The sequence below is a fragment of the Ornithodoros turicata genome, chromosome 2 (genome assembly GCF_037126465.1).
Source record: "Ornithodoros turicata isolate Travis chromosome 2, ASM3712646v1, whole genome shotgun sequence".
In the NCBI taxonomy this organism is placed as follows: domain Eukaryota; kingdom Metazoa; phylum Arthropoda; class Arachnida; order Ixodida; family Argasidae; genus Ornithodoros; species Ornithodoros turicata.
Genome location: NC_088202.1, coordinates 50,781,197 through 50,806,307, shown reverse-complemented (window position 1 = coordinate 50,806,307; position 25,111 = coordinate 50,781,197). Strand labels below are relative to the sequence as shown.

General features: G+C 48.2%; 1 long non-coding RNA gene across 1 annotated transcript; it reads right to left on the bottom strand.

Annotated features, from left to right (window-relative positions):
• Positions 1 to 16,857: 16,857 nt before the first annotated feature.
• On the bottom strand, positions 16,858 to 17,678 carry LOC135383460 (uncharacterized). Its single transcript, XR_010419890.1, has 2 exons — positions 17,025 to 17,678; positions 16,858 to 16,961 (listed from the first exon to the last, which is right to left on the bottom strand). It is a non-coding gene; the product is annotated as an uncharacterized LOC135383460 (long non-coding RNA).
• Positions 17,679 to 25,111: the final 7,433 nt, after the last annotated feature.

The following is a 25,111-nucleotide window of genomic DNA, read 5'->3' as shown; positions in this document are numbered from 1 at the left end:
GGACATTTCTTCCGGGAACATTTTTTCCGGTTCCCCCAGAGCACGCGCGTCTTTGTCTCGTTCCTTTTTCTTTCCAACTAGTTTCTTTGTTTTCTGCATGTGGGGGAACCGAACGAAGAACCGGAGCATGGAAGGAGGGGGCACCACGGTAAATGTTTATTATGTAGGCAAGGGAAAGGAGTGCTGTCGCATCCATTTTGCTACGAGGAATTTTTGTCGCACCATAACTATCTTGCAATGCAAATGCAATTTCTTGGATTGAACTCTGAAATCTGTAGACGGATCCTCCGTTTACTCGCAAATACAACGATCGTCTCACGGCAAACTGTGGGCAATCAGCGCCGTGTAATGCGATGGAGACGACTGAAATAAACTAATGAAATGACCACATTTCGTGGCGAAAGATCACACCTCTCGTCATCTCACACAGCGATAACACGAATCACAGCCAAATAGAAAAAAAAGTTATCTTCACCTACTAGTCACGGCCGCTGCTATGCGGAATGTGGACAAGTTACATAGCGTATAATTGTCGACTTCCCTATTTTACTTCGGTTATGCCATTCCTTTGATTCTTATCATTTTGTGTGCGTACTATGAGCTGAACTTCTAGTTTCAACAGAAGTAGTAATTTCATACTTCATTTCAAGGAATCCTGTTTCTGTAAGCTGTATTGAGACTAAACTGCTACCGATCGGCACGTGAACAGACTCTTCACAGCTGACTGCAATTATTTAGTATTTGCGTCCATTTTTTTATGACGGTTGTTTTTGCATTTGAGATATATATTTTTATATATCTCAAATATATTATATTTTGCACAGTATTCGTCACACGCTACGCCCGCGGCAGCTACCCCAGTGCTACTCAAACCACGAAAGCACGAAAATCAACTCGCCGTCTTGCACGACAGTTTCAGAAGACTTTTACGAGACAATCCTCCCTTCTACACACGTATAAACTCCGGGTACAATGGCATACAGAAGAGACTCAAGGTCAAAGGGTCCAGTCGGGAGAATTGCGCGTGGGACAGCCGTCCCACGCGCGTTCTCCCTAACGGGGTCATCCACGGAAACTGCGACGGTGGCGCCCCGCCGTAGCAAGTCCGTAAGTAGATTCAAGATGGCTACCGTGAGACCGTAGCCTTAAGTTAAGTTCCAAGTTACTTTTAACTCGCTTTTCAATCACTTCCACATATTTTCTTGCTTTCTCACCGGTTCCTTCATGGCATTTTTTCCCATAAAACGTGATATTCAATCAATGACAGTATTGTTTTCAGGAAGTAAGAACTGCTGCCATTAAAATGAAGCTGAACCATTGTGCGCCCACAGGGGGTAAGGTGCAAAGCGTTCGAATAGACCTCTACCAGAGAAACGTTATCATGACATTGGTAGACAGACTGGAACCGAAACAAATCGTAAGGAGAGCTGGGTTCCACGAACGGGCACTTGTTCGCTGTCTCCCATTGAAAGCAACTGAAAGAAAAGTAAGACAGAGGGTCGCGTCCCTTTAAGGGACCATGCCGAAACCCCCTCAAGACCGCGGCTTTCGGGCGCGACTTCGTTCACCTCTAGCTTCGAGCGTAGTTCAATTCTACCAAATTTTGGCGCTGTCGAACACTATGACGTCATTTGTTTACAAACAGGTCTATTGTTGGACATAAACGAAAACTATCTAAGCGTGTTGCACTCCTCCGTGGGCCACTCAAGGTCTAACTCAACTGCTCACGCGTGCTGCACCTGCGTAATGCTATTTTGTGTCCGGAGTAACTTGGAAGTAACTCGTTCTTTTTTTTAAGTAGCTACCATACTTTTTACCATACATTTTAACTAACTCATGCTGAAGAACTTCGTTATTAACTTAGTTACATTTTGCACACGGTAACCTAACTCGTAACGAGTTCTTTTTGACGGGTAACTTCTCAATCTATGATCACTGGTACTATCCCACTGAGAACAAATTTTCTCTCGCTGTCTCCCGGGTTGGCAAACTGGGGCTACTGTTGTGGTGCGCAGCAGATGTTCGTTGGTCCGCCTTTTCAATGCCAATGATGCTGACGTACATGAAAAGACATTCATTGCAGGGGTTATCTCTACCGACTGACTTGTGATGGCCACATGATGTTCTGATACAGTCATAGCTGGGCGAACTCACTCATGAGGGCCCTCATGAGTCCCCCTCATCCTCACCTCACGCCTTTGAGGTGAGGGTGAGTGAGGGCAAGCCCGCAATCAGGCCATCCGTGAGTGCACTCATGAGGTCTCCTGTGAGTGCACTCATGAGGCCTTACCCTCACGAAGTCTTCTGTGAGTGCACTCATCAGGTTTTGCCCCTCATGAGACCTCCTGTGAGTGCACTCATGAGGTCTGAGGGGCGCCAGGTCTGTGTGAAGTCACTGAGGGGTGTAAGGTCAGTATGAGTGCATTCATAAATGAGGTCAAATGACGCTTAGAGACATGGGCAGATTATGAAGGCACTAGTGATATGGTTCCAGCGATCCAGCTGAAGGCTGACGTTCCCGTTTTTAGCAATTTCGTCTACGTTGCGCTGGAAACACAGCCAAGCGTCCTGAGCTGACGGATTAGTTGGTGATATGGTTCCAGCGACCCAACTACACGCAGTGTGCACTTTAAAGGGCTGGTGTGATCGTTTTTAGCAATTTCGTCTACGTTGCGCTGGAAACACAGCCAAGCGTCCTGAACTGACGGATTACTTGGTGATATGGTTCCAGCGACCCAACTACACGCAATGCGCACTTTAAAGGGCTGGTGTGCCCGTTTTTAGCAATTTCGTCTACGTCGCGCTGCAACACAGCCAAGCGTCCTGAACTGACGGATTAGTTCCAGTGATCCATCTACCGGTAGGGTGCACTTTAAAGGGCTGGTGTGCCTGTTTTTAGCAATTTCGTATGCGTCGCGCTGGGAACACAGCCAAGCGTCCTGGGCTGACGGATTACTTGGTGATATGGTTCCAGCGACACAACTACACGCAGTGTGCACTTTAAAGGGCTGGTGTGCCCGTTTTTAGAAATTTCGTCTATGTCGCTCTGGGAACAGAGCAAAGCGTCCTGAGCTGACTGATTACTTGGTGATATGGTTCCATCGACCCACCTACACGCAGTGTGCACTTTAAAGGGCTGGTGTGCCCGTTTTTAGCAATTTCGTCTATGTCGCCCTGGGAACAGAGTAAAGCGTCTTGGCTAACTGATTACTTGGTGACATGGTTCCAGCCACCCAACTACCGACAGGGTGCACTTCAAAGTGCTGGTGTGCCCGCTTTTAGCAGTTTCGTCTACGTCGCGCTGGGAACACTGCCACGTGTCCTGAGCTGACTGATTACTTGGTGATATGATTCCACCGATCCAACTAGTACGCAGACTTGGACAAAGTATAGCCAGCAGCTTTATGTCTGAAGAGCGTGATGAAAACCAAAAAGGAAGGAAAAACAGAATGTGATATACACTCTAAATCTTTTCACACCTTTAAAGGTGTAATAACGTGCATGGCGCACGTCTTTTTAGGTGTAATTTTCGTAACACCATAATGGAGCACGGTTTCGCACAAATTTTCTTTACTCGAGTGTTGTCTGTCCTCCAAAAATTCAGTCTTGCAACATCTCAACATTGTTCAACAGTATTGTAGACACTTGCGCGTGCTCGATTATCGATAGCGATGCATATATGCATTAGCTCGTACCTACGATATCCAAGACATAATGAAAGCGAGCTTTGCACTGACACTTTATCTTTAGTAACGCTTTCCAAATTTTGTAAAATATCATCCTGGAGATGCAATGTTACGCAACCAGGTTGAATGTTCATAGCGCACACCTTTAAAGGTGTAAAAAAGTTTACAGTGTAGCGTGCTCGTTCGCTATCACAGTGATGATGACGATGTCGATGTCGACACCTCTAGAAATATTCAACATTCCCCGGCCACCAATGGACGACTCAGCTGTGGACCTTGCTCGGTGCTTCCAAGTGGTAGAGGTTCCTCGTTGCTATTCCTTTGATGACGCCCCTTGTAGTCCTGACTGTGCAGGACCTAACGCCGCCATCGTTTCCTCGGCTTATAGCCTCTACTTGCCCCATCTTCCATAGCAGTCGAGGCTTCTTGCTGCCCACCAGTACTATCTCGCCAACCTCGAACTCTTTACCACGTCGGGATGATGTCAGATGCGCTGATCGAGGTTCGCGGAGGTACTCTTTTCTCCAGGCAAGCCATAGTTCTCGTAACATCTCCTGTCGGGTCTTCCATACATCAGTGAGTTGCGCTATGCCTCGGCGTAAGTGCTGGAGTAAGTGCTGTCAGCCGTCGGCCTGTTAGAAACAACGCAGGTGACAAAGGGGTTGGCTCGTTGAACTCACTGTAACTGTATGTCACTGGTCTCGAATTTATGACCACCTCCACTTCCGTAAGTATAGTCGCCACCTCGTCGAACTCAAGGAACCTTCTTCCGATCGTTTTCCTGATAGCTTGCTTGATGGATCGTATCATGCGCTCGTAGAAACCACCCCACCAGGGAGCAGAGACGGGGATGAACTTCCAACTAATGCCACTGCAGGCAAGATAGTCTTGCCCTTGGCCCTTGATGACGCGCCAAAGCTTCTTCAGCTTTCTGTTGCTTCGTTTGAACGTGGGGGCGTTGTCACTGTAGACAGTGTTGCACAGACCTCTTCGCCAAGTGTCCTGGGCTTCGCTGTGTTCCCATCGCGACATAGAAATTGTAAAAACGGGCACACCTGCCCTTTAAAGTACACCCTGCCGGTAGTTGGGTCGCTGGAATCATATCACGAAGTAATCAGTCAGCTCAGGAGGCTTTGCTGTGTTCCCAGCGCGACGTAGACGAAATTGCTAAAAACGGGCACACCCGCCCTTTAAAGTGCACCCTGCCGGTAGTTGCGTCACTGGAACCATATCACCAATGAAACCAATTAATCAGTAAGCTCAGGACGCTTTGCTGTGTTCCCAGCGAGACGTAGACGAAATTGCTAAAAACCGGCACACCAGCCCTTTAAAGTGCACCCTGCCGGTAGTTGGGTCACTGGAACCATATCACCGAGTAATCAGTCAGCTCAGGATGCTTTGCTGTGTTCCCAGCGAGACGTAGACGATATTTCTAAAAACCGGCACACCAGCCCTTTAAAGTGCACCCTGCCGGTAGTTGGGTCACTGGAACCATATCACCAAGTAATCAGTGAGCTGAGGACGCTTTGCTGTGTTCCCAGCGAGACGTAGACGGTATTTCTAAAAACCGGCACACCAGCCCTTTAAAGTGCACCCTGCCGGTAGTTGGGTCACTGGAATCATATCACCAAGTAATCAGTCAGCTCAGGACGCTTTGCTGTGTTCCCAGCGAGACGTAGACGATATTTCTAAAAACCAGCACACCAGCCCTTTAAGGTGCACCCTGCCGGTAGTTGGGACACTCGAACCATATCACCAAGTAATCAGTCAGCTCAGGACGCTTTGCTGTGTTCCCAGCGAGACGTAGACGATATTTCTAAAAACCGGCACACCAGCCCTTTAAAGTGCACCCTGCCGGTAGTTGGGTCACTGGAACCATATCACCAAGTAATCAGTCAGCTCAGGACGCTTTGCTGTGTTCCCAGCGAGACGTAGACGATATTTCTAAAAACCGGCAAACCAGCCCTTTAACGTGCACCCTGCCGGTAGTTGGGTCACTGGAATCATATCACCAAATAATCAGTCAGTTCAGGACGCTTTGCTGTGTTCCCAGCGAGACGTAGACGATATTTCTAAAAACCGGCACACCAGCCCTTTAAAGTGCACCCTGCCGGTAGTTGGGTCACTGGAACAATATCACCGAGTAATCAGTCAGCTCAGGATGCTTTGCTGTGTTCCCAGCGAGACGTAGACGATATTTCTAAAAACCGGCACACCAGCCCTTTAAAGTGCACCCTGCCGGTAGTTGGGTCACTGGAACCATATCACCAAGTAATCAGTGAGCTGAGGACGCTTTGCTGTGTTCCCAGCGAGACGTAGACGGTATTTCTAAAAACCAGCACACCAGCCCTTTAAAGTGCACCCTGCCGGTAGTTGGGTCACTGGAATCATATCACCAAGTAATCAGTCAGCTCAGGACGCTTTGCTGTGTTCCCAGCGAGACGTAGACGATATTTCTAAAAACCAGCACACCAGCCCTTTAAAGTGCACCCTGCCGGTAGTTGGGTCACTCGAACCATATCACCAAGTAATCAGTCAGCTCAGGACGCTTTGCTGTGTTCCCAGCGAGACGTAGACGATATTTCTAAAAACCGGCACACCAGCCCTTTAAAGTGCACCCTGCCGGTAGTTGGGTCACTGGAACCATATCACCAAGTAATCAGTCAGCTCAGGACGCTTTGCTGTGTTCCCAGCGAGACGTAGACGATGTTTCTAAAAACCGGCAAACCAGCCCTTTAACGTGCACCCTGCCGGTAGTTGGGTCACTGGAATCATATCACCAAGTAATCAGTCAGTTCAGGACGCTTTGCTGTGTTCCCAGCGAGACGTAGACGAAATTGCTAAAAACCGGCACACCAGCCCTTTAAAGTGCACCCTGCCGGTAGTTGGGTCACTGGAACCATATCACCGAGTAATCAGTCAGCTCAGGATGCTTTGCTGTGTTCCCAGCGAGACGTAGACGATATTTCTAAAAACCGGCACACCAGCCCTTTAAAGTGCACCCTGCCGGTAGTTGGGTCACTGGAATCATATCACCAAGTAATCAGTCAGCTCAGGACGCTTTGCTGTGTTCCCAGCGAGACGTAGACGATATTTCTAAAAACCGGCACACCAGCCCTTTAAAGTGCACCCTGCCGGTAGTTGGGTCACTGGAACCACATCACCAAGTAATCAGTCAGCTCAGGGCGCTTTGCTGTGTTCCCAGCAAGACGTAGACGATATTTCTAAAAACCGGCACACCAGCCCTTGAAAGTTGTGGGAACCTCTGTTCACCACCACCGGAACCCCAGACTCGCTCGCATCAACCGCGCATGGGAAGAACAACAAAAGGAGGTTTACTCACAACAGACCTGATTTATTCCCTGCCATGTTGCAGACCACGCTCTCAAAGAACACACCCCTCTCCAGCATCAAGCCCACCCCCTTAAATACCGGCGTACCAGTACAGCCAGCGCCCCTACTGGGGCTACAATGTCGGGTAACCACTAGCGCCCCCACATCTCCCCCTCCTCAGGTTCGTTACACAAAAGTTCAGAGGTCCTCGTCGGAGGGAAATTCCATGAGCAATTCTTCCTCGAAAATCGGAGGCGGGGCACCGGGTGGTTCAGGTGGCTGGCGAAGCGTCTCACGCAGGAGCTCGCGGAGCGCCTCGGGCCGCATGCGACGAAGAACGCTTATAGCAGCCTCTGGGTTGATAGCGCTAGAGGAGGACTCCGCCGCCCGTGTTCGATGCAGATGTCCCCGCTGGTGAGTGGCCCGGTGAATTTCAGGAACACGGCAAAGCGGGCACAGCACTCGTTGTTCTTCGGCTGAGAGGGGCAGAAGTGGGTCCGAGGGATGCCTCTCAGCCATGGTCAGTCCACGGAACGGCGGCAGAGCAGTGGCCGGGTCTGATGTCCGAAGGGGGCGATGCTGAGAAGACCACCTGGAGTGGCTAGCCCAAGAGACGGGATAACCATTGTGGACGACAGTCCATGTCGAAGCCGATCTCATCCGGGGTCGAGGAACCGCAGCGGGAGGAACCGGGGACCGGGAGCGGGAATATCCAGGCGGCCTTGATGGACGAACCGTCCTCCCTGGTCCTCGTCGACTAGAGACTGGAAGAAACGAAAATAGGCAGTAGTGAAAGGGAAGCCCCCCACCACGAGCGCTGGGTCAGCACTCTCTCCTACGTACGAGCGAAGGACCGCGTAACGGAAGTTCGGAAAAAATCGCACTGGACCGTGAGCACCTGGATGTGGTGACCGAATCCCAGTACTGACAGATACATACCGGTTGAAACCCGGATGGTCCACATCAGCAGGTTGGGGCCTGCAGTACCCTCCCTACAATGACTAACCTTTGCGCAAAACAATGGTGTCGGATACTCGGGGAAACGGCGACATCCAGGAACCGAGACATTGCCTTAAACCAGTTGAAAGCCGGCTTCTTCGCAAGCGTACCAGGGCGTCACATGAAACCGTAACACGTCTGGGCTATCTCTTGTAAATCCTAAGAGATAAGCGTACTCCAGGTTGCGGGCGGTGTCAAATTCGTCCGAGATACCGTTGCGCCGGGTAGAGCGCAACGTCACCTTATCAGCCTGATATCCGCGTAATCCAAGAATGCGGTATATCAGGAAACAACAGCGTGCAAGATCATGTCTAGAGCGGCGAACCGCCTAACATCAAGACGCGCTGTCCCTAGCGTGCCATGCATGGTTACACCGCTATCGGGTTAGAATTGTCAGGCTACGGCCTGCAGGTTCCAGAGTGTGACAATTATGCGGATGAGGGCACTGCCAAAGTACCTCAAACCTCGTCAACGGCCCTGCAAGGTCCGGATGGCTGTCCGCTGGTGTCCGCGGACGGGGAGCGAGCAGAGTGCGTCGGGTACCGAACACATCAAGGATTGCAACAGTAGGTCTACAAACAATTCAAACCTAACAATTTCCAAAAACAAGCCAAAGCCTAATTAGGTAAAAAGCCGGAAGAAACCCAACATACCGTGGCTCCCATGCTGGTGACCGAACGAGAGGGCTCCGGAATACTGGGCGTAACCCGTACATTCTGCGAACACGAGTAACGAGGCTAGTGAAAACACTAGAATTTGGATAAGATAACGGGGCGACTCCGCTGCACCAAGCAGGATGAGCCAACTGCTCCCCCCCCCGAGACAACAGCACAAGGCTGCTTCCGTCTCGAAAAGACTGAAAATACAAAAAAGCAACGGAAAATACGACCAGCGGTGACTCTAGTGCACCGTGCAAAATTAGCACACCGCTACGGAAGCAAGAGCGCGAAGCTCCTTCCCGCTTCCAAAAAAAAAGAGCTAAATCACAAAATTACAAACAGGCACTCATACTCGTATTAGCAGAAAACGGGGAAGGCCCGTACGTTGGGCGCCAAATTGTGGGAACCTCTGTTCACCACCACCGGAACCCCAGACTCGCTCGCATCAACCGCGCATGGGAAGAACCACAAAAGGAGGTTTACTCACAACAGACCTGATTTATTCCCTGCCATGTTGCAGGCCACGCTCCCAAAGAACACACCCCTCTCCAGCATCAAGCCCACCCCCTTAAATACCGGCGTACCAGTACAGCCAGCGCCCCTACTGGGGCTACAATGTCGGGTAACCACTAGCGCCCCCACAAAGTGCACCCTGCCGGTAGTTGGGTCACTGAAACCATATCACCAACTAATCAGTCAGCTCAGGACGCTTTGCTGTGTTCCCAGCGAGACGTAGACGAAATTGCTAAATGCGTGCACACCAGCCATTTAAAGTGCACACAGCCGGTAGTTGTGTCGCTGGAACCATGTCATCAATGCCTTCATAATTTAATTTGCGCACGTCTGGTATGCGTCATTTGACCTCATTTCTGAATGCCCTCATACTGACCTCACACACCTCACGCCTCACCAGTGACTTCACTCACAGAGACCTGGCGCCCCTCAGACCTCATGAGTGCACTCACAGAAGGTCTCATGATGGGCACAGCCTCATGAGTGTACCACAGGAGACCTTATGAGGGTAAGACCCTCATGGGTGGGGGCTTTCGTTTGTGAGTGCCGTGAGGGTGAAGGCATGTGCCGTGAGGGCCGTGAGGGCGAGTGAGGGCCTGTGCTCGTGAGGGCGGTGAGGGTGAGGGCGAGTGAGGTTTCACCAAAATGCCCACCTATGGATACAGCGCGCTAGAATACTATTGCACGTGTGATTCATCAACATTTGGAGAGCGCTACGCGAGTTGGTGAGCATGACAGCGCTTGGTGGTTCTCTTGACGCGCACCGCAGCTCCTGCATGAAACATTGCCAGAAGAGTTTCAACTACTTTCCATGACTGCATGCTCGCCACCAGTCCGGTCTCTACGCTCTTTCAACCCATGTTATAGCACATGTGATGAATGAACGTACTCTTTTATCAAATGTTTTACATTGCGAGTATGAGTTAAACGGAGCGTGCAATCGCATTGCGTGGTAGAGGAATAACATTTCCATCGTCCGACGTCACGATCGCGTCTGCGGACCACTTGACAGCCAAGATTGTGAGAATGTTCATGAAACTCCGGGCCGTTCACAATAAGCGTAGCACGTCAATGGCGGTCGATGAGGCCATGGGCCGGGGCATTTCCATTCTGTGTATCATATTTCACATGCGCACAGCAACGAGTGAGCGACACAAGACAGAACTTGAATCCTGGACACCACAGGACTTCGATCCTTATTGTGAAAGGGCTCATTATTTGATTCCCCGTATCACCACAAGCAATGGGAAGTATCGCCCCCGGCGATGAAACTCCCCAACCTTCATCCCGTAATAAAATTGTTGTTGTTTTGAGCGAGAAATGGCATTTCAAAATATTGAGAAATTTCGTGATACGGTGCGTCTTTAACGTTTGGATTACAGTCTGGGGTCACGTGAGGCGCATTTTCTTGCCCCACGATATCGCGCGGGTCTGCCCTTACAGGGAGACTGCGGAAGGAAAATCGGTTGCAGGCTTCTGTTATTTTTGCGAGTACTGACATGTTTCGAACGCAGCTACGGAATATCTTGGCTGAAAATGGCGCAGACGTCACAAAAATGATTTTTGAAATGTGAGGAGCGGAGGCGCTGAGCCGCCGCTAGAAGAACATGGTGCAAGCAACACTGGGCGGCCGTACTGCATCACTGGGTATACGTCAGCTTGATTTGTGCTTGTGTGCATTCAACGCCTTGTAGTTTTCCAGTTCTTTTTTTTGTGTAACAATGAGAGATACGAGAGGTTGTGCGAGGTGTTTCATCAAAACTTGCGGCAACAAGTCGGTTTCAACGTCCTGTGCTGCTTATTTTCACTCTAGAGAGATGGAAAGCGCGTAGCCGTGAGTGTAAGTCAGCGCCCCGGAAGACCTGAATCAGTGGAATTATTCGGCACAGAGCAGAATATGTTCCCACCATTTCGAATCTGAAATGTTCGACATCACAGCACATCTGATGCACCAGCTATTTGTCTTCCAATGAAAAGCGTTGCAGAGCCACGCTCTTCCTACTCTTCCCGGGTGCTCCCATATGCTAACTCAACGGGGCGCGTGGGCAAAAAGAAGACTGAAAGAGGTATGAATATACAAGGTGGGGCATATACTTAGTGGCCTCAGTTTTCGGGTTTTATTTTTTGTGAAAATCGAGGGGTAAATATCGGGTTTAATATCAGGACCTGCCAAACAGGGTAAAATCGGGTGATATGCTGAGAAGTGATGTATTTTCGTGTGAAAAAAAAAAGAAGATATTTTTATGTGTTGAAATTAATTAATAATTAAGGGTTTACATCGCGAGACAACTGAGATCATGAGCGACGCCACAGCGGTCGGTCTGTGGAGTGTTGAAATTAAATGAAAGAATATTTATTAAGAAACTGGTTGATAATTCACTGTATAACCACTAAGGCTTGCACTGGCCTCTGTTTTTTGAAAGAATAAGTTGCACGTTCAGTAAATCATCATCCATCGATGAGCGTTGAGAGCATGCTGGCGCTCGCGTTGGTATGCCTCGTATATCGTTGGCTGTTGCTGCATCCTCTTTACTACTCCGCGTACTTTGTTGATACAAGATTCACCCTACAAGATTTGAAAATTGGCTTCACCTAACACTTCCGTGTATTGCGGGCAACCCACTTCAAGGAAAGCCGAGCTTTGCTTAACTCTTTGTTTCTTCGCTGTTTAGCGTGATTTTTATTGATTCCCTTGCTACTTTTGATAACAGCACAAGAAAGGGTCTCGTCGACATCCACGGAAAGCACTAACAGTACAAAAATCCAACACTGAAATTTTCAACTTACTTATTGACACAAGGTTTCATGTAGCAGACTACATTTGTTCGGGTGTGAAAAACACAGGACATTTTTGGTACGAAACCAGGGTATCACTTTGGTTGGCGTAGCCAATCTGCAAGGCGGCTTCACCTCATTATAGAAATGGAATTTGAGGGACAAGAGAAGCTGTCATGGCCCCATTAGTCTAACTTATCACTAAACTAATATGCCCGTATTCACCAGTCCCACTTAGCCACTGGTTTAGTGACGTCTGGTTTAAGTTGATCACGTGATCTCTCCGGCTCTGAAGTCCGTTTGACCACAACGCATGCGCATTATTCACATTGTCACGAGATGGGTGAGGGGAGGGAGAAATTAGCAGACGACGGAAGAGCCGCAAAGAGGAAGACTCCCTTTCTTTTTGTTTGTTTGTTTGTTATGAGGTTGATAAAGAATAGTTCAGGCGGCGCTGGCTGGCGCTGCTACAGGTGGTTGCGGGATGGTGTGTGGGTGGCCGGCGGTTAAGCCTGCCTTTGTGTTTGTTAATATGACCGGTAAAACAATGTACAAAGAGCGCGTTTGCCATGTTTTTGAAGAGGCAGGAGTACGTATTCTCGTGGAGGCGATCGTTGTACTTTTGTCAGTGTTCGGTCGTCGATTGTGGTTGCGTATAATAACTGCACCTCCATGGACCATCGCTTGTTTATCGTTTGTTGTGCTGCATATGTGGTGAATTGCAACGACAGCCTTTCGATCGTTGGGGCATGTCAGCAGCGTGTTTTTACGCTTTCAAGTCTGGTGTCATGTGCGCAGCGTGTGTGCAGGCGCATCGTAACGGTAGGCTGCCTGTAAGTAAACAGCAATAACATTGGTGCAAGGGTGGCCATATCCTGCATCGGGCTCACACACGCATAACTTTTATAGCGTTATGCTTTCAAGAAATTGACGTGGTACTTTACAAGGTGTCACAAATCTGCAACGCGTTAAAGCATCGCTTCGCTGGCTGCGTTTGTTCGGGCGCTTGACTGAAAACGAACTGTGCAGTCCTGTTTACATCCGCGTCCTGTGTGTGTGCGTGCTAGCGCTGTTTTCGTTATGTTACCCAGGGTGCCCCTGCCTGTGAGTTGTGTGGAAGTTGCCAGTGTCGTGACCTCCTGTCGTTCTATCAGTGCGGTGCTACGGTTAATTGTGACCTCCTTTATCTCCGTATCTCTGCATATAGCATTCTTGTACAAATCATCAAGCACTGAAGTGATTTATTCTGTTCAGCTAACAAAGACTGGCTGTGCTGTGACTGTCAGTTGCTGGAATTTAACAGAATGGGAATGTACACACTTGTCCTACAGTCATATATTGAGCGCACTTGACATCACAGACGCCATATCTGCAAAAATAAAAGGGCACACTTTAGTGTCGTTACAATAGATCCGAGCCATTCAGAGTTTGTTGTTTATTGATACCACATACACAAAATACAAACAATCTTCTCTTTGCTGTTAAAATTGGTCAAATATCTCGTACAGAAGGTCTTATTTGTCTCAATAATGGTGTTTCAAGGGTGGAGCAAACATACAATGGACACAGGCAAACACATACAACAACAGCTGCAACATCAGCTACAAGCAAATCCGTGCTGCTATTTGCATTGTGCTTGCTTGTTTAGAGTCATATATTATTGAGGAAATGCTTACATACCTGGTCAGGGACTTTTTCTGCGCTCATTCTTTATAAGCTCCTCTCTTGACTTCATACTGGCATTGTGAACAATCTCACTTCCATTATCATTGCACCATTACATGCCAGACAATCACCACCACCAACGCCTAAAAACTCCCCACAGCTGATGCCATGCTATAATATGCCAGCTGAGGCTTTTAATTTAGACTTTTTGTTCAGAACGAATTTCTATGGTGATGCAGTTGCAGTTACCACTTCAATCTGACACAGATAGCTCAACTTTGACAGTAAAATCACATGAGAGGCCCGTGTGAGCTCTGCTTCTCCTTTGGCAAGGCTGCTCTGAGAACTGCCACTGTCCAATTGTGCAAATTAAGGTATTGCACGATTACATCAGCAGCTCTATACAGCGTTCTTGAGAATTTTCTTTTTTAGCTTTTAAGTCATGCTATAGTTCCCTGACTGTTCCCAGTTTTCTACACTGTCCTGTATTGCAGACAACCTGAAATACAGATGGTAAAGCTCTGAAAAATTTGTGCATGTGCCCCATGCATTTGTGCACTGCGTAGTTACGCAGTTATAAACTGCACAGCTGTGTGTTGAGAGACTGTGCTATTTCTTGAGAAACAACACCATGGAATATCAAAGCAAACAGCAGCACTGATCATTGTCTGCTAGCTTTCTGCATTGATATGTAATGGACAGTAAGTGGAAGGCTGCAATGGACAAATGAATGCAATGCAAATAAGCTCATATAAAGAAAAGAATGAAACTTGAAATCAGATGCATCTTATCTACAATGTGCTGCTATTATTTTTTAGGAAATACAGGATTGTATATCTTTCTTCCACATTTTATGTTATCTTTTGAGACACTTTGGCAGTTGTAACTTTGCAAAAGCCGACATATTCATTCAGCTGTGTCAGCACAAAGCTACACAACCAGACAGTATATTAGGGTAGTGAACGCGGTGTACTGCATCATCAAGGACAAAGTCTGGGAGCAGAAATGTGGGACATTGCTTAATATTCAGAAAAATAACATAGATGTTTTTGCATGGCTGACCACCTAACTTCAATAGCCAGTGATGAACATGCGATGTCTTCAGCTGGTGTATTCTGGAAATTAATAGGTGACGTATGGGGAGGGGGGGATGGTTTGCAAGTTAACAGCACCCAACAGCAACAACAGTTTCACAGATTTTGGGCAAGCACATCTATGTTGGCACACAGGAAGGGCATATAGTTATTTCATTACTCTTTGTTGAACTTTATGTACCCATAAGGGTGCATTACAAAAAAAAAATGAGAGCGGGCAGGGTTACAAAAAGAAACAGAGGTAGAGGTAGTGCAAAACTCCTCTTTAGAAGAAAGGAAAAATTCTGCATACACAACCGCAATATTCCTGAAGCAATGGTTTCTACTCTTACAATGACATGTTTTTCATGCATTTAAACAGGGTTAGTCACGTTCCAGCCACATATCTGTACGACAATTAGTTTTCTTCACGTTTTGCATTGAAGAACTGCTTTCCTGAAACAAACTAAATAAGAAGGTGTAACATATGTCACAGGCATTTTGTGCCAGTTATGCAGTAAAACTAGTATGCTTGAGGCGCCACATATTCTCCTCGTGATGATGTGAAGGAAGGAAGTTTCAATCTTTCGAAATGTAAATGAGTGCCGTAGTGTCTTGCATTGTAACAGCATCTATAGGCACTCTTTCCTGTGGGCTTTCGAGTGACAGATTCATACATATTAGAATCATTTGTAATGATGCTGATAACAACACCCTTAATTACATCAGAATTTTGTGACGGTAGTATGCCCATATTGCGTTCATTCTTCATTCACTGCTGTGCATTTAGGAGTGGAGTGTGAGTCAAGGCAGAGGTGAGCTAGTAAGCAATGGGAGTACCTGTTCCTATCAGGTAATATACAGGACATGTCAAAAAGGAAGAACCGTGGGCACTTAGCACGTACCTGTACTGGTGTAAGGAGAACGAAGTTGCAACATAATTGAAAGTACAGTGAAGTGAAGTGTATATTAGAAGTGACCATTGGTTTGGTTCATGCAGTATTACTACAATTTCTACTATTTTATACTTACTGCTCGAACTCAGCTATTTAGAACACATTGAAGACAGACACAACAGAACGAAATTACAGGCATTTGGGCATTCATGATAAATAGAGGCATGGTTGCAATGTGGATGTGAATGCAGATGTATAGAATAAATCTTGTGACCTGATTACACAGGGGCGTCTTTTTCTATTCTTAAGATTTGCGCCTTACAGCATATGAGACTACACAACAAGTGCACAGATCATACCAGTGTAAAGCTGGAGTGTCGTTGACATCCGTGTCGCCACCATGTCATGACATCAGTATCATGACAGCTGTCAACAATGCATAGCATGTGAGATTTACAAGGAAATCTTGCAAAAAATGAGCGTGCCTGGGTTCTCAGATCACATGATCTGTCATACATCTGCAGTCACATCATAATGATACCCATGATTTAGCACAGACAATACAAATGTCAATCTGCCACGTGGTGACTGTCCTCAGCCTAGCTGCGTTTCAGACAGATCAATGTACTTGTGCGCCGCAGTACAAGGTGGAAAAACAGCACTACAAATAACAACAGGTCCCTGTGATCTACATATATTTCACAGTACTGGTAATTGTGTTACTGGTTCTCTTTGCACCGGCTCAGACACGCCCTACATGTCCTTCCATCACAGTTCCCTTTTTCATGATCTCTATTTGCTCGTTATGTGTAACAGATAGCATTTCCGATATTCAATCACTCTTCATGTCCAATGTACAGCAGTAATTTCAACTCTTCAGTGTTGGTACTTCCTGTGCAGTAAGAGTGTCAGCTAGTGGTTCTGCTTTTCATGCTAAACTGCCCAATGGAATTCCGCTCTGTTGCACTATCAATGCATTGGAGTTGTGTCTCCATGCACAATGTAGTAAATATTTCTTTTTTCCATAGCATGTGGCATGGGACAAACATCTCTACTTCACAACAAATACTTGATATCCTTAATAATAATAATCCTTATGGAAATGCATAACAAGTTTTATTGATTTAATGCAAAGAAACAACTCAAAAGCATGAGGTACAGGCACTGCTGTGCCCATAACAGATAATTTGGAAGAAAAGAAACAAAGTGTTGGACATACACAGTGCTGCTCACACAATGAAGGGGAACACTGTGTGAATCATGGTCATGGGCTTGTATTGGCAGTAATCGCATCCCAGAAATATGTTGCTTTGATAAAGTCTGCAGCCAGGTTCCTTGTGTTTTGTCTCTTGCGGTGGCAGTCTACAAAGCCACATCTACTGTTAGCAGATGATAAATGTGAGCATAAAAGCAAGTAGCTGTCACCTTGAATATTTTCTATTATTACGGTACATCATCATTGCAGAAATGGTGGTTGTTGGCATATTTGCCCTCCCCTTCTGGTGTGGTGTGCTGGAAGTGGTAGCGCACACATTTTAGCTACACATGTACTTACATGTGCGTCCTTATAAAATTTTGAGACCTTCACTTCTCTGTGGATTTTCTCCTGAACCGGCAAGGTGAAACCTGCTCACAATTTTGCATGCAGCATCTGCACACACCTGACAGTGGTATCGACATCATGACTACATGGGCTGCTTGACACTCTAGTGTTGTGTTTATATGCCCCGTGAAGGCTCTTATTTGTCCATACAAATTCGTCGACACAAAACATTGCTCACAATATTTCCTTGTATGCCTCTGCGGGATATTTCTACCTGTACTTTTATCGAATAACCAAGTCTGATATCCTAAATACACGCTATTTTGTCAAAATTTCTCCCAGTCGACATATACAGCAGCACTCTGCATTGAAGCCGATAAGCATAGCCAGATCTCACCAGCACAAAATTGCGCCAACAAACATGCTCATAGTGATTTCCAAAAAACATTAGTGCTTTCATAATGACAGAACACAATAGTGCTTTCCTATAGGGCTTGCATCTTTCTGGGCAAGCAAATCAAGCTTCCAAGGGGATCTAGAGCTTCTTCCATATGGTGTCCTTTCCAGAGTCGGATCTGAAATATTGTACCTTGTTAATGCACTGGGACATCCAACATATAACTCCAGGTACCCTCTCAATGCTACTATTTTGGAATGTCACTCATAGCATTTCAAAGGCGAGCTACGTGCTTGATATTTGTGCCTCTACATGCTGGGTAACATGTACCATACTCCGCTGTATAGCTGTAAGGCACATGGAGGTATAACTGCTCCATGGAACCTCCCCTCCCTCTTGTGACCTCCGTTTAGTTTAGAAGACAAACACGATGGATGCATTTTTAACAGGAAACACTTAACAGTAATCTAGGAACACAAAGCTCGTTCACAAGTATCGGCGATCACTGAAGTGTGCAGCAAGTCGTTAAATGTATCAATCAGAACCAGTAACGGCAGCACAGTACGAACTATTGTTAGTGATGTATAACAGAGGCACTAGGGGCTGTATTAAAAGTACCTCGCACAATCAGCGTCGTTTTTGTTGCTGGAAGTAACAGCTGTTTGTGCACGACTTCCTGTCAGCTTTGGATCGGAAAGTGACTTGTGTCTAGCTGCCAATGTTGACATCACTAAATTTGACGATATTGGTCCTAAATTAGGAGAGCGGATTTCAAAATTTCACTTCATACCGATCGTTAACTTTTAACTCACTGGCGGGTTTATTACTTCACTTACTTCGCTCACCTGTTCCTCACAACGTTCTTTTTGCTTAATTTGCGCAATTTCGACTTGAAAACTATTGAAAACTTGAAAACAGCGTCCAGCAAAAACTATTTTTGGGTTGTTTCTCGAAAGGCTCATTCACAGCTGCTCCGCGGTAGACCGGCTTTAAACTACCCCCATCCCTAGTTTAAATCAGTCCTATGCAAATACATGGGAGTTAGACCATCGCTAGGCCGCCGGGTCTACGTCGTGTGAACGGCGAACGAAATGAGACGTTGAGGGCAAATATTGATTGGAGTGCAACAACATTCGCCTTACAAACGCTTCTAGTAGCTTTATAAGTCAAAACTTACCTGTATTTCGCCGAAAAATTTCCGTCGAAGCGTAGATTAGGCCTATGTGTTGTGCACACAAACTCCATGGAGGCCGCCATGGGCCTCACGGTAGCCGGGTTAGACCAGCGGGGTGGTTGTTCGTGATTGGCGGACGAAGTACTCACGTGATCAACTTAAACCAGACGTCACTAAACCAGTGGCTAAGTGGGACTGGTGAATACGGGCTATAAAGTTGACGATGTCTTAGGTTAGTTTAGTGAGAGTTGCTGTATTTTGTTTAGTGAAGTTAGGTTAGATTAATAGGACCATGGCCGCTTGAATAATGAAGTTGGGAGTGCGAGGCAAGCTGCCACAGCCGCACTAATCTAACCTAATATATCACTAAACAAAGTGTATGATGTCATAGGTTAAAGATGGCTTTCCCGTTACACAAATAAATGAATCGAAAAGCTCCGATAAATCTACAAACGTACAGTGCTGGACAAAAGTTTACGGAACTCGAGAGCGGCGTATTTTCTCTGGGCAGAGACACCCTAGTGGCGAGCGGAAGCGGGCGAGTCCACCCGTTCAGAGGGATGTCAGCTGCATTACGCTGAGGCGTAAAAAAAGAAAAAAGCTCGGCACTGCAGCCCGTTGTCACCTCAATTCATCTTAGCGCCCTGTTATCTCTCCGATAGCGGAGGGACTTCCACTCGCGCTCGGTGCAGCAGACCGAAAACGAAGACATTTTGGCGTTCGTTACACTCAAAAGCAAAGTTACCACTACTACCACGGTGGGTCGCCACAAGCGCACTCTTTCATCCCTCTGAACGCGTGGACTCGCCCGCTTCCGGTCGCCGCTAGGGTGTCTCTGCCCAGATAATACGCCGCTCGCGCGTTCCGTAAACTTTTGTCCAGCACTGTACACTTCAAGCAACACTAAGCATTCGTTGAAGTGGGCTTGACCGCAATACACGGAAGTGTTAGGTGAAGCCAACTTTCAACAGGTGACGCCTACCAAAGGAATATTTTTCGCGCTTGTAATCGGACCTGCATGCAAGCGTCCACAAATCCAAACCCAACATGTTTTGTTTACTTTATCAGTAAGACGCGACGCGGTCGAGAGCAAATCGAGAGCGGTCGCGCGATTGCCGTAGTTCGCGCGTGTGCGGCTCAAGTCCTTGGTTTGCACTTTCGCAAGCCCGGTTTAGGGTTTTATCGGGTTAAACTCGAACTATTTTGAAGTAAATCGGGGGGGGGGGGGGGTACAATCGGGCTTTATCGGGTTTCACCCGAAAACCGAGGGCCCTGCATATACTCCTTCCTTTGATAATCGATACAAGTTTAATAGAACCAAAAACACATAGATTGTAGATGAGGCTCTGAAGATAGACTCCTTGTCATACGCGGCGAACACCCGTGGAACACGTATGTTGATGCCTATACGCCTAACGGTGGCTCCGAAGAAACTTGGTCGCACTCGTCCGAGTCAGACGATATGGATACGTGGTCGTAATGGCTTGAACCTGTAGAGGCTATGAAAGAGACGAGTGAGCTCTACGATGTAGGATGGTTTAATGACAGGGAAGATGGGTTAATGACCGGACCTCGGGGAAGGAGCAGGCGGAAGTGCTTCGGCCACCGCGACAGGATCTCGTGCGGCCCGCTGTAAGGAGACTGGAGCGGTGGTCGCACGGCGTCCAGGCGCAGAAACACGTGCGTGTTAACACGTGCGTAGCCGTGGCCCAAAAGGACCAGCGGGAGGCGATCAGGCCAGGAAAGCGGGCTGCCAGTGGCGCACAGGGCGGTCTTGAGTTGCCGGTGGAAGCGCTCGACCAGGCCATTCGCTGCCGGATGGTAGGCGGTGGTGCGGCAGTGTCGGGTCCCGTAGAGACAGCAGAGCTCACGGAAGAGATGAGATTCAAATTGTCTGCCGCGGTCGGTTGTTACGGTGGACGGTACGCCGAAACGGGACACCCAGCCGGCAACGAAAGCGGCGGCGACAGTCTCTGCTGTTATCTCAGGTATGGGAATGGCTTCAGGCCACCGCGTGAACTTGCCTATACAGGTCAAGAGGTAGCGGTGGCCACGGACTTGCGGCAAGGGGCCCACGATATCCATGTGGACGTGGTCAAATCTGGCGTCTGGAACGAGGAAACTGGCAGGTGGAGTTGATGTGTGGCGGTGGAATTTAGCGCGCTGGCAGGACAGACAGGAACGGACCCAGATCGCAACGTCGCGGTTCATTGAGGGCCAGATGTACCGGACTTGCACGAGCTTGCGCGACGCACGGATGCCAGGGTGTGCCAGACCGTGCAGGGCAAGAAAGACTGCGCGGCGCAGGGATGGAGGAACGTAGGGTCGCGCAGAATCGGTTGACATGTCGCACCAAATGGGAGTGGCAGATGATGGAAATTCAACAGGCTCCCATCGGAGGTTGCTGGCAGTAGCGGTTCTGAGGGTGCGCAAGGTGCTGTCGGTGGCCTGGGCAGCGGCGAGAGCCTCGAAGTCGACTTGTGAATGCTGGGGAGGCGCTGTGAGCGGCGCGACGAACGGCCGGAAGAGAGCGTCAGCCGCAACGTTGTGGTGGCCGGAAATATGCCTCACGTCATCCGTGAACTCCAAGATGAAAGTCGTATGGCGAGCTTCACGGGGAGAGTGGTTGGCCGTAGGAGCGCGTATCGCAAACGTGAGGGGCTTATAGTCCGTATATACTGAGAATGAGCGGCCTTCTAGGAAATGCTGATAGTGCCGCACGGCGGCGTACGCGGCGAGGAGCTCACGGCCGAAGGTACTGTAGCAGCGCTCAGCGGATGACAGCTTGCGAGAAAAGAAACCGAGAGGCTTCCAAACACCGCCTTGCCGCTGCTGCAACACGGCGCCGAGAGCTTGGCTGGAGGCGTCAACGAGGAGGGCCGTTTCAGCGTGGGGTTGAGGGTGGTTGAGGGTGGTGGAGGAGGGCGGCGTTCGCGAGATGAGTCTTGACAGATTCGAACGCTTCCCGAGCTGCTGGGGTCCACTCGAGAGGTAAACCAAGCGATCTCTTCTGGTGGGTGGGCGAGAGGAGTGCGTGGAGCGGGGCCAATAGGGGGGCGCAATGGGGCGCAAAACGGCGGAAGAAGTTGACAAGCCCCAGGAACTTCCTCAGGCCTCGTTGGGTGTCCGGCAAAGGGTAGTCGGTGATAACCTGCACTTTGCCGGGAAGCGGGTAGATGCCGTCGGGCGTGATGGTATGCCCGAGGAAAGTGATGGAAGAAACTCCAAACTCGCACTTGTTGGGGTTAATGACCACGCCGTACTCCTGCAACCGGGCGAATAATTGCCGGAGGTGCTCGTGATATTCGGCCTCGGTGTTGCTGGCGACTAGAATGTCGTCTAGGTTGGCGAAAGCGAAGTCCAGGCCACGCAGAACTTGGTCGATGAACCATTGAAACGTGTGCGCGGCGTTGCGGAGACCGAACGGCATACGGACGTATTCGAAAAGGCCAAATCCCGTCGTAATGGCCGTCTTTGGGATATCTGGCGGATGGACCGGTATCTGGTGATACGCTTTCACCAAGTCGACCTTCGAGAAGAAACGAGCCCCGTGAAGATGGGCCGTAAAATCCTGAATATGAGGCAGGGGGTAACGGTCGGGTAAGGTGGCGAGGTTTAAGGCCCTATAATCGCCACAGGGGCGCCAATCACCGGGTGTAGACTTCGGAACCATATGGAGAGCCGACGCCCAAAGACTTGACGAGGGGCGGATGATACCGAGCTGCAGCATATAGTCAAATTCGTGCTTTGCGATGCGGAGGCGTTCAGGAGCAAGGCGTCGAGGGCGAGCGTTCACGGGAGGGCCGCTGGTCACGATGTGGTGAGTGACGGTATGCTTGGGTATGCTTATAACAGAACACTGCTCCTAAACCGTTATGACCAGCCGTGACCACGCCTATACCTCTGCTTGTATTGCTTCTACATTCCCCGTGACGTCATGGTTCGTCTTCGCGCGGGCGCTCTGGGAAAGGAAGTTCTCGCAGCCTCCTGCCACCACCACGTAGATAGAGAAAGCCTGCGCATTGCCTCCTCTCCTTCCTTCGTTATGTAGACATATATAGTACGAATTCGTCTGCTACTGAGATTCACCGTTGTGCGAATTCCAGAACCCGCAAATGATTGCAGCTCACCTAGAACCTGCAGGACATAAATATTTCGAAAAACCCACAGGAACTCAGCTTGGCAACTTCGGTTTCGGGGGGCAACCACGGTTTCGCGATTCCGATTTCCCGACGTCAGTACCCGTGTAATGACATTTGCCGCATATAATCACGTGCGTACAGCGAATTGATTGTTAAGCCTCGTAATTACCGCTATCCCTTCTTTTCTTGATATACAGGGTAAACAAAATATACCTGGCGCCTGCGTCACAATCACGTGGTCACTGCTAGCATGTCACAAATTGCAGTGCTACAACGACAAACTGTGGTTCAGGATAACCGCGGTTTGGTTGGGTAGCGGCGGCTAAGCGTAACCGCGACAACGGTGGCAAGGGTATTAGGTGAACGTTCGTTCTATTCGGGATGATGTTCCGTTGGAATGATTCGCTGTCAGCGGACGTAACACACGCGCGACAGTAAACGCAGAGTGTGAATCCACCTTACGACAAACGCGGAAGCTTGCATGGCTCAACGTTTCATGTGGTACATAGGCTCTACGCATATACGAGGTTCCTACAACACAACCTAATCAGGCTACTTTTTGTTTCAAGAATGTTATAGAATTTTGCTCAGTGGCGACATGTGTGGCGGCAGAAGAAGCACACCGACGACTGATATTCTGACAGCAGAAGTCTGGGACATCGAAGGGAAAATTCGATGCTGATACAGACCCCTTACCGCGTTCTAAGTTGCCAAGTGTTGACAGTCAAGTCACACACAGTCAAGTGTTGGCAAAATAAGCTGACGAACTCTCTCTCAAACTCTCATAAACTCACTCACTCACTTGTGCAGTGGTTTCCTTCCGACCAACAATGTGGAAAGCATGTTTGAGGCTATGCCTTTCTCGTCGCGAACTGGAGAAAGTTACAACACCTATGTGTCGAGCCTAGATTGACATTAAATATAAAAGAAATGTGTGTAATAAAAATATTGTTCCTCTCAGTCTAGGACGACCAATGCGTACGCTCTTTGTAACTCAAACGTTGCCTTGCGGAACGCATTGCTTCCATACTAGCACAACGTAAAGGGGAGGTATGGTGGGATTACAGCACGTTTCCATAAGTCTGCTCGTGGTCCCATAAGGCCACCCGACAGGAGTTCATAAGCTACGAGTAGACAGCTTTTGAACAGCTCCATCGTCCAACCGTACTGGTACAGAAAGGTACAGATAAAACAAGAAGTCATAAGAATCTTCTATTGATGATATTATATGGGCATCGCAGTCTCCTACGCATGCAACCAAAAAACAGGAAAATACCATCAGGACGGCCAGGCATGATCATGCGAACTCGTGTTCCACTTTATGCTGTATCACCTACCAGTATCAATTCAAGATATTACTTTGTAGATGTGGGTTAAAAAATGAACATTTGTGCTTCGGGCTCATGGGGCTTCCTGCTGAACAGCTAAAAGCTACAGTGAAATGCTCCAAGTTCTGTATTGGTACGTTGCAGCTGTCTTCATGCACACTGCTTGACCCACTACACCGGAGGTAGCAGGTGACGATAAGCATTAGCTGTATCTCATTGTACTTGGGCACGCCTGTTAGTCTTCCATCCCGTCCACGTTTTTTACTAGAATCGTAAGCCTCCTTTACGAGTTGGGCAGAAATAGCATCATATACCGTCATGCCATTGGGAGAGCCTTTGCTGGTGGCGTTTCGCAGACATGCTGTGACACTTGTGAGGTTCTTTTGATTTTCGGTCGTCATTTGTAAGACTACATTCGTGAATATGTCAGTAACGAGCGCAGTTAGTAGAAAAGATCCAATCGCACCAAAGCGTATTGCCTTGGAAAGCGTTGTACCATAGAAAGGGATCTCCATAGCAAAAGGAGAAACGTGTATAACTGCTTCTTTAGGTTCATACAGGCCGTAGTCCTTCGAGCGAAGCAGGTAGAGAGGTTCAGGGGCGGGGTGCTGTCTCTTTGCGGCGACAGCTTTGAGAAGGTTCTTGGTGAAGAGGTTCTCCATGTCCGGAAACGTTGCATAGCGTTCGTTCAGAGCTGAATTTGATATTGCGCGGTTAAACCCGCCAAATATTCCACCAGCTCTTTTGCTCTTTAGGTACGTTTGATAGATGAATTCTAATTTCCCGATTCTTTTCTCAATAACGGTGGAGACGGTTTTATACATTCTACTGATACGCTGCTGGGTGTCCTTAGGAATGGCTTCTGTGAAATACGGCATTGTGAGAGCGTATCCCATGTACTTTTCAACGTGAACTAGACAACAGTACA